At 29.2% G+C, this 10,643-nt stretch overlaps 1 long non-coding RNA gene across 13 annotated transcripts; it reads right to left on the bottom strand.

Annotated features, from left to right (window-relative positions):
- Positions 1 to 1,572: 1,572 nt before the first annotated feature.
- LOC145134737 (uncharacterized) lies at positions 1,573 to 5,642 on the bottom strand. Of its 13 annotated transcripts, none has more exons than XR_013719315.1 (9): positions 5,290 to 5,642; positions 4,851 to 4,946; positions 3,777 to 3,905; positions 3,478 to 3,659; positions 3,064 to 3,404; positions 2,683 to 2,982; positions 2,227 to 2,567; positions 2,048 to 2,158; positions 1,573 to 1,910 (listed from the first exon to the last, which is right to left on the bottom strand). It is a non-coding gene; the product is annotated as an uncharacterized LOC145134737 (long non-coding RNA). The 13 variants fall into 13 exon arrangements; XR_013719318.1 differs by having other exon boundaries at positions 2,227 to 2,287; XR_013719308.1 differs by having other exon boundaries at positions 2,048 to 2,567; positions 2,683 to 2,747; positions 2,875 to 2,982.
- Between the last annotated feature and the right edge of the window lie 5,001 nt (positions 5,643 to 10,643).

Here is a 10,643-nt window from a genome sequence, read left to right as displayed (position 1 = left end):
ATAATAATTCAGTTTTGTTAACAGCCAATCAAAAAACTCGAATATCTGAACCAAATAGTCTAAACCAAATTCTCCAATTGGACAATTCGGTTTTTATCTAAATACTACCAACCCTAATTTTAACATCCAAATTCCACACACAACCACATTGTTCCTTGGGGCTTGGCCTCATGTTTATGAAACGTGTTTTAAGTTGTATTTAAAGTGGTGTTTGTTTTTTTTTCAAAAGTTCTTGACATCTAATGTTTGCATCGTGTAGACAAGCATAGATTTTTTGTCTTACAGATTGTTTGTTTATTTATAGGGTTCTAAATAACGCGCCATGGCGGCGCCAAGGCGTGCAATGGCGTCGAGGCGTGGTATAGATGTCCCTAACCCACCCTATGTGGTTGTGTAAAAGTGTGGCGTGGTAAGGAGCGATTTCTTGTGTAACACGTTTTTTTGGGTCTCCTATGGAGCTGAGGTTCCGACATGCTTTGTGAGTAGTCCGAAGTCATCGCGGGTGAACCTCCGTAGCCACAAAGGGGTTTTTGTTCCTCCTTGGATTTGACCTAAGGATATAACATGCTTTTGTAATGTTCACCGACCAGTTGAAAGATGACATTTTTGTAAACTTTTAGTATGATTGAAAATCGGTGATTATATGTTAGATTAAATATATATTGGCATGTGAAAATATTAGGTTTTTGTTAATATATGGCTTGTTTATATAACTGGATGATATATATATATATATATATATATATATATATATATATATATATATATATATAGGTTCAAGTTCATTTAAAACCATGCTAATTTTGTGAGACCGTAAAACCAAATCTAAAAATAATTTCAAAATGCAAAATAAAAGGAAAAATCCAAAAATTCTTTTTTTAATTATTATTTTCGTCACTTTAATTACCTAAAAAAATAAAAAATAAATAAAAATAAATTACCGTTTTTTTTAAATACGTGAAATATTCTAATAGAATATTACACTGTAAATATTCTATTGTGATTTTTAAAATGTTAGAAATATTCTAGTAGATTTGTCAAATATGTAGAATATTCTAATATTCTATTAGAATATGTAAAAAAAATGTATTTTTTTATTATTTTTTATTTTTTTGGTATTTTTTCATTTATTTTTTTTTTTGAAAATATAAATGACAAAAAATATGTCATTTAGTGGCACACAAAAAGTGTCACTAAAAACCCAAAAAATGTCACTAAAAGCTTCTCCAAGAATGAGCGGCACACATAATAAGTGTCACTAGAAACGCTCCCACCAAAACCTTTTAGTGGCACTTTTTGTTTTTTTTAGGCTTTTAGTGGCATTTTTTTATTTGTCACAATAAAAAAAAACATTTTTGTGGCACATATTTTATGTCATTGAATTATCATTTGATTCAAAAATTCATGCTATTTTTAGTTACACATTTTAAGATTTTAGTGACACTTTTTATTTGCCACAATAAAAAAAATAAAAAATAAAATAAAATAAAATTGTGGCACATTTTGCATGTGTATATACTCATAAGATTCTATATTTTATAATACAATAAATAATTAAATTATAGCACACAAAAAATAATAAGAATTTCATACATGAGACAAAATAAACAACATTTTCTTTTTCATCCAATGGAATGAAACATTACATTCTTTGCACGATTAATCATAACAAACAAACACTACCTAGGAAAATTATATGTTTTTCTAAGCTTGCAAAGATATTCAATAATCCTTTGTTTGACTTTGACTAAGCTATAAGTGGTTCATTATCAAGTATATCTTCTACAACTTTTAAGTCAAATTCAACTTCTTTAGTTGTTGTCTCTTGTTGTCTACCATGGCATATCATCAAGAAGCTCAGGGTAAACACATGAGCTACTACACCTTGAGGTTGCATCTTTTTCAATCTCCTGATAAAAAAAACATTTTAAACAAAAGTTTAAAAAAATTATATCTAAAAAAATAAGATACATTTATTTTTCAGTTAAAAAGTTCATCCCTAATACTCATGGACCAAAAATGTAATTTAAGTGTTAATAAAACGCACCTTAATTCCTTATGTGCATGTTTCCAAATATTTGGAGGCATTCCTGCGTCTTACATCTTTGTTTCAAAGGCAGCCACATCATCATCTTCATCATTATCTTCAAGTTCTTCTCTAATAACCCTCATATGGTTTATATTCAAGAAAATTTATATAAAAAGGAAAGAAAATTTAAAACATACCTGCTGGCGTAAAAGACATTCATTCTACCTTTTGTGTAATCTTTTTTGCCGCATGAATAGACTTGCATAATTAGTAATTTAATCAAAATTACTATAAGTTGCAAAGTTTCTAAAACAAGAAACAATAAAAAAGTTATACGTTTTTACATGTAATGCCTATGAACTTATTATGTGGCTTTTGAAAAGATAATCGCATAACAAAACTTGGCATGCAAACGAGAAATTGAGGGGCACAAGAGAGTTTTGCTAAAACTTGGTCAAACATTTTTCCGTGGTTATTACATGGCCATATTTTCAATTTTGTGGGTCTTCTTCCATTTGTGAAAATGGGTGATCAATATCTATTAATCAAAAAATCAAAATCAAGTCTAAGTCAAAACACTTGCTACAATATATATATATATATATATATATATATATATAGAAAAAGTAAACATATGTTTGAATTTGACTTACAATTCCTTTATTTCTTCCACAATTTAAGAGCTCCCACAAAAGATTTTAATGGGAGTGAAAAGCTTCTACAAGAGAAAAAAATTAAAACATAGATAATGCAAAAAATAGATACTAGCAATTTACAGAAATGCCCCTGTCACACAAACCTTGTTATTAAACTAAAAAAATGAATAAGAAAAATATTACACAAACCTTTGGTGCCTCGAGGACATGACAATCAACTTGAGCAAGTTGTTTTGAAATAGTAATTCCACATGAAACGAGTGAAGGGTCAGCACCATAAATATAGCTTTTCATAGCCTGGTAAGTTAAATAAATGTTAAATTTATGATAAAAGGACACAAAGATAAGTAGTATCAAAAGGCTATCAAGGTAATATACCTTTACATCGGTTATAACTCACATTTTTCAGGAGGCTCGTGTCTTGATTTTTCAACTAAAGATGTTCTTTGTAGCATAGATAATGCACTCCTACAAGTAGTAAGTCATGGTCATTGGGAGGTTTCCGTTGGGCAGGACCAAGCATATGCATAAACAGAAGCAAGGGTACATAGGTCAATTTGAACATCTTAGGTGGCTTCATCTCAATACACCAAATCTTGCATGTTGAGTTGGTGGAATTCAATTATATCTCTCAAATGCATGTTCTCATGTGCGCATACTGAATTCTCTTGTGCCAAACGCCCTTTTTCTTCTAATAACATCTCCAGTTGGATCTATATCTACAAAAATAATCCAATTAACTTCTTTGAATAATTGTTACTAATTAAAGTAAAACTTAAAAGACATGCATACCATGTTATCATCATTAGGTGTAGGGTGGTCGCCATTTTCCTTTTCATTAACCTCTCGGGGAATTTTATTTCTATCTTCCAGCTCACAACATAGTTTTTTTTTTTTTGCAGAATCGAAATCCTTGTTCACTCTTTTCAGCTCCCAAGAAGAACTTTCGCTTTGGCAGCTGTTGCAATTGCCATCTGTCACCCAACCCAACAAACAAATATCATCATACATCAATCAATACATACATATACACATATATCTCATAAAATATGATCATGACATATCCATCATGCATCCATTTTCCACCTTACATTGCGAGAAACCTTCATTGGAGTTTATGGATCCATCCCCTCTTTCTTTTCTTCATTAGACTTTGTCCTGCTTCTTCTGTTTTGCATGATCATATATTCACTTTTCAAGTCTCTCATGGTTTTTCCTTCCTGAATGTACCAAAACAAAGTTACTTTGATATATAAAAAGACAAATCATAATTGCTTATATATTAAAATTAAAGATTTGTAAAGTTACTTTGATATATAAAAAGACAAATCATAATTGCTTATATATTAAAAATAAAGATTTGTAACTTTAATCCCCAAAGAAATTATGATGCATTTAGGTTGATCTCAAGCAAGTTCAGTCCAATGGAATTATTTGATCTTTAAGGGGATTTCTTTAATTTCACATGTCAAAACTTAGAAATATGAATTCTTTTAATATTGTATGTTTTTAGTTCATGTGGACTAATTCTCAACTTGAAATTGGCCAAAGATTATGACTTGTTAATACTTTCTGTAAACTTTTGATAACATTATTAAACTTAATTCTCAATACCACTAGAAACCTAGATTTGATTGTATATATCATATAACTGCAACAAATAGTAATGTACTTTTCTTTATAAAAAAAAAAAAAAAAAAAAAAACTTTTACTAAAGCAACTATAAATTTCAAATAATATTCTTGGAAAATCTTAACTGAATAACTGTAATATGATTTTGTGCCTAATGAGTTTCAGGAATTTGAATTGTTTATATAACAGTATTCAAAAGTTGGATGGTTTTTAGTTACCATTTTTAAGTCAAGTTATCAAGTTAGAATAGATGCAAACGTGCACTGTTATTCATTGCAATGAAATTAGTGTGAGCATAAATAAATAAATAAATGATTCTATATCTGTTTGTATGTGTGTGTTAAAGCAATTTGAAATCCAGTAAGAAACAAATGATATGCCGAACTATCCAAAAGGGAAAGTGGGTCACAAATGCCATAGAATTCGTCAACATTTGAGAAAAATAAATGAAAAAAATATAGTTAGAAACTAGAAAGTGAAAATCGGAAGCTTTTGGGGGTTAAAACTAGGGTTAGGGTTACAAATTGAATTACCATGAGTTAAAGCACGAACTATCCCGCCATGACAACCACTATAATCTTTAAAAATCTCTTCTACTGTACGAGGACTCGAAGAAATTGAAGCCAGAACTAGAAGAAAAGTAAGGATATATCAATAAATTAATTTCAATTTAAAGTGCAAAATATTGATCATACTCCCTGTCTTTTGTGCAGGGTTGAGTAAGGCAATATTCCCTACTTTTGGCAGTCGATGAGATAAAAAGGCAAAACACACAAGCAGGAATGACCTAATTGTCGTAGGGATCGGGGAAAAAACCACAACGAAGTCGAAGACCTCTTTTTTAATTATATATATATATATATATATATATATATATATATATATATATATATATATATATATATATATATATATATATAGAGTTAAGAGGAAATGAGGGAGAATCAATGGAGACGTAGTAGGGTATATGACCTGGTAGTACCACCGTCGGGGACCAGAACGTCAATCCATCAATCAGAGGAGAAGGAAAAGCTTTCAGATCATGAAAAACATCGAAGAATGAGCAACTCATTTGCGAAGTGTGTGTTTATTCTTTGCAGTTCAGTTGATTGAGCGCCATTTGTTTAAATTGGGGAGAATATGTGACGGCTAGGGTTAATGGTGGTGGTGGAGAACGTGGTGAGGCCATTGTAGATGGAGGAGAAGGCGGTAGGTGACGTAGATGCGAAATGGTGGTGATGAATGCGTTTCTTTAAGAGAGAGAGAGAGGTACGCAACTTGAAAGCGAGGTTGTGTTTAAGTAGATTCAGTAGGAGACGGTCTATAAAATCGATTTATAAGAAATGTGGAAAGAGGGAAATATGAGAGTTAAATATTTTTTTTTCTTTAACGGCACATGTATAGTGCCACTAAAAACGTGAATTAGTGGTACAAAAATTAAGTGTCATAAAAAATGTATGCCACTAAATGGCTTTATATATATATATATATATATATATATATATATATATATATATATATATATATATTATTTTGTTTTTACTAAGTATTGTGTGCCAGAATGCACAGATCTGGACCAACGGATGAAATTAATCAATGAACATGATTTGAGAGTGTATGATATTACAATGGGGTAACATGTACCATATAATCACACAATTTTTAGCAAAATGGTATTTTGGACAATTAACTACATTTATAAAAGGAAATTTTCGGATTTTTAGAGATGATTAATTCTCCTAATTTAAAAAAATCTGAATTTTTTAATTAATTCAATTTCAATTTTTACCGATTTTATTCTATCAGAATATTTTTTGTTAGAATGATACTCTTTCAGAATTTTATTCTAATAGAATATTATTGAAGAAAAACAAGATTCTTGAATAAGATGTTGAAAAATAACAAACATTCTAATATATTCTTATACAACCGAACTTAAATACAAATTCATACATATTCTTACAGACTAAAAGTCTTATACATTTTAATATAGTTATAAATATTCTAAAAGAATATCAACAAAAAATGAATAACATTCTTAAAAAATAACAACATTCTGCTAGAATACTCTCGTTCTCCATGTTTTCTTCTTAAATTCTTGAATTCTGAAAGAATATTGCTGTTTTTGGATGTTGAATCCCGAAATTCTGAAAGAATATTGTTGTTTTTCTTCATTCTTTGAGAATGAAGTATCACATATCTTTTTTTTCATAAGTTACCTCATCATTTCTGCATCATCCTAACATACATTAAATTCCAACAAAATATCTGAATCATGAATATTTGAAAGAAACACATGTTCCTGCTTACATAACCACAAAAAAATACACACCAACTTTTAGTTTTTGTTTTCTTCTTATTATCTACAAAACTCGGAAGTTTTTAGTTTTTTTATATAATTTTACTCAATTCAAATGGTTTAGAAAAACAAAACAACTAAAGCCAGTATATGCAAAACAAGATTCTAACATAAATTGACTTTTATATTCAAAATCACTACAATAAAACATTGAAGAACAAGTATAAAAACAATTCCAAACCAATTACTGAATTAGACTTTTATAATCAAAGTATCTATTCAAAAGTCAAAGAGAAGAATTGATATTTCTCACTATCTAATTCTTTAAAGAATGGGATAAACAATTAATGTATAAAAATTCCACTAATTTAGAAATGATCGTGTGTCTCTACGGATTTAGATTGGGGAATAATTTTTTGGATAGGAGGTTGATTATCAATAAGAGAAATCAAGATCAAGCTGCAGATAAAAAGAAAAACAAACCTGATGAACGACTCCCCCTCGAGGATCGTCCAACTTCTTAACCACATTGCTTCACTCTTCTTGCTATTGTAATTCATACAGTTATCAATCATTAGTCTTAGTTGTCATTCTGTCTTCTCTCAGGCATAAACACAAACACATAGAGTGCACTTCAGTATGTGTTATTTATATCCATTATTTTAATAAAACCAAAACACAAATACAAATTAGAGTAGTATATGTCATCGTATATGCATTAACTAAGAACCAAAGACAGAAAATATAGATTAAAAAGAATCACATAAACATTAAATCAAACCTGTGGTCTTGTTGTTCAATAGTTGTCTTATGGTTTAGTATTGTCGGCTCAAAAACTCAAAATCAGATATGAAAGAAAGACATAATCTTATTCTGACGACTTTAATCGAACATCTTTCAGGAATTCTATTTCAATCAATCTATTTTTTGCCACCATCTGTAAGCATGGAGGCATCAGGTGGATGGAAGGCGACGAACATGAAGATGAGGAAGAAGAGTAGTCGAATAGAGGATCTAGAAGTTGCTGTCATGATGGTGGATAAAAGGCCGACGGTGGTGCTCGGATGTATGAATCGATTTCTGGTGGAAATTAAGGTACAGAGGTATCAATGAGTTGAGGAAGCCGTCGATGGTTAGGGATGTTGGCTTTGTAGGGTTAAACTAATTAAGGAGAGATTAATTGACTTAATTTTTACCATAATTAGATATAGTAAGTTTACCATTATACCCTTTTTTAATTTATTTAATGATTTATTATTCCTGAATTCTCATTGGTGCATTTAGGCACACACTATTTGCTAGAAACATTTGAACCTAGCTCTATATATATATATATATATATATATATATATATATATATATATATATATATATATATATATATATATATATATATATATATACTAGTTGTACACCCGTGCAATGCAACGGGACCTATATTTTGAAAGCGGACGGAATCATGCCTACAAAATTATATGTGTATGTTATTGCTTGATAAGATGATCGTTAATAGTTTCTTTTTTGTAAATAGTTTTAACGATTAGAATCTTTTCTATGGGCATAGGATTATTTTATTTAGCAAAGTAGTTTTTTTAACATCTCCAAATTCTTTTAAAAAATATAAATTAATAACCAAATAGTTGTAAACGTAATTATTTACTGTAATTGGAAGGGTTATGTTATTGATTTGAGTTGGATATCGTTAGGATGTATGTAGATAATTGTTGTGGAAGTGGTTATGGACTTCATTTACAATTGCCAAATTTAAAAAATAGTAAAATAAGCATGATATTTACTTTTTAATGAACGAATATTTTATATGTATATGTATTTTTTAGGTTTTATTTTTTGTTTGGTAAACTGAAACATATCATTTTATATTAGCTTTTAATGCGTTTACAACTTAAATGGAAAAAATCTTTACAACGGTTAAGATTTGCTTCGATATCTAATTAAATAAAATAAACACTATACGTAGAAGTATGCAAAGTTTTCCGGCAAAAACTAATTATATATAACATTTTTTTTTGTATTTAGTTGTTGTTGTTGTGTTTTATTATTATTATTATTATTATTATTATTATTTGTGTGTGTTTGTGTTTTTGAACATTTACCTTTTAAAAAAACACTTAATAAACTAAACATTTTGCATATATCTAATTGAAACTAGATGAGGAACCCCGCTTTGCGGGTTATTGATTTGTTAACAGTATAGAAAATAAGGGATTATTGATCAATTCTTTTGGTTGTTTGTGGTACGCTTTGACAGTGACCATATTTGAATTCACACAGAGTTAAGTCATAATATTGCAGAAATAATGAAATACCTTATTTTTAATAAAACCACTAAATTGTACCTTTTCCATTTACGCTTCAACAGGATGTGGTAGTAATCTAAGAGTAGCCAAATACCATCTCCATTATATTACAATAGAAGCAAATTATTACTATTCTTCAGAAATTTCAAAGTGATTTGTCGAAAGAAAATCAATTTTACAATTTTACCCTTGCCATCATGAAAAAACATGGATACCGGTGTCCTCAAACTTCACCTTCTAGCAAATTCTCGGTTGGACTGCTTTCTCTTCTCCCTTCTTAGTTCTCGGTCATTTTGTTCATGATCATTATTCATACGAATTAAACTTAGACACAACCATAATAGCAACATACTTTACTTTTTCATAATAGCAATATGGTTACATTTTACACATAATAGCCACATATTTACAAATATTTACTGATAATAGCAGTATACTTACAACTCTTTACAGATAATAGCCCTAAATAACAAATGAAATACATCCTTGTTGGAGTTCTTTACTCATAATTGCAAAATACTAAAGTTCTTTACCCATAATAGCAACATACTTATAGTTATTACATATTGTTGCCCTCATCTTAAAATATCCAATTAATTGTAGTATTGAGCTTTGAGCATATATATATCATATATATCATAGATATATCATATATATCATAATTGTCGGTTTATTTGTTTATAGGCTGAAAAACCTAACTTAATAGGCTTTAAATCAAATTAAATATTGCTCCTATATACAATTTAAATAATGATTAGAGAGATACAAAATATCTCATTGGTCTAGAACATCAAATTAAAATACTATTAAGTGGCAATAGTGTAACATGTACAAAAAAGAACAAAAAACAAAACATGAAAAATGCAGTAATGTACTACAAAGAAAAGTCAGGTGAGCTAAGTTATTAGAAAATATCAAATAATTAGGTGGGTGCTTATTTTGAAAGTATACCTAATTATGGCATTAGTATAATGCTTTGATAAGAAAAGTAAACACACAAAATGATACAAGATAGGAAGATTCAAGATCTATAGAAAGATACTTGTAAAAAAAACATTCAGGCCATTTTGATCATGCTAACCATTTAAGTCAAATATTGACTTGTTGGTCATTTTGCTCCTTTCAATCACCTAAAAGACGATTAAAAAAAATGGTCAATTAAAACATGAAATAATAACATGTAAAAAAGAAAGCATTTTTACCAATTACATTAATTTTGGTGATGAAGAATATGATCATTTTGGTCAAAATGACAAAGTTGGTCAATTTGGTCAAAATTACCATTTTAGTCCTTTTCCCATGTCAAGCAAGTAAAAGGGACCATTTCTTTAAATGCCACAGTATGGAGGGACCAATTCTGTAGAGGAGACCATTTTTGTAAATTCCCTATTAGGTAGGTGTCATTTTTATATTTTTATGAGACACATGAAAAACGTCTATAACTTTCCAATCAAACATAGACTATTCCTGTATTTTTGTGAAGCGTAGGAACCATTTCTGTAATTTTTTGAAACATAGACACAACTTCTGTAAATTCACTATTAGGAAGGGACCGTTTATGTAGCTTTATGAAAGACATGGACCGGCTATATAAATTTCATAGTATAGAGGGACCAATTCTGTAAAATTTAATGAAACACAGGGACCATTTCTATAACCATCTATTTCAGTAGCAAATATATGAAAAATACATTTTCAAGACATCAAAT

This window comes from Lactuca virosa, chromosome 8 (assembly GCF_052849685.1).
Source record: "Lactuca virosa cultivar CGN04683 chromosome 8, Lactuca_virosa_CGN04683_v6, whole genome shotgun sequence".
Classification (NCBI taxonomy): domain Eukaryota; kingdom Viridiplantae; phylum Streptophyta; class Magnoliopsida; order Asterales; family Asteraceae; genus Lactuca; species Lactuca virosa.
The sequence above is the reverse complement of the archived record's forward strand: the minus strand, read 5'-3'. Positions and strand labels throughout refer to the sequence as shown.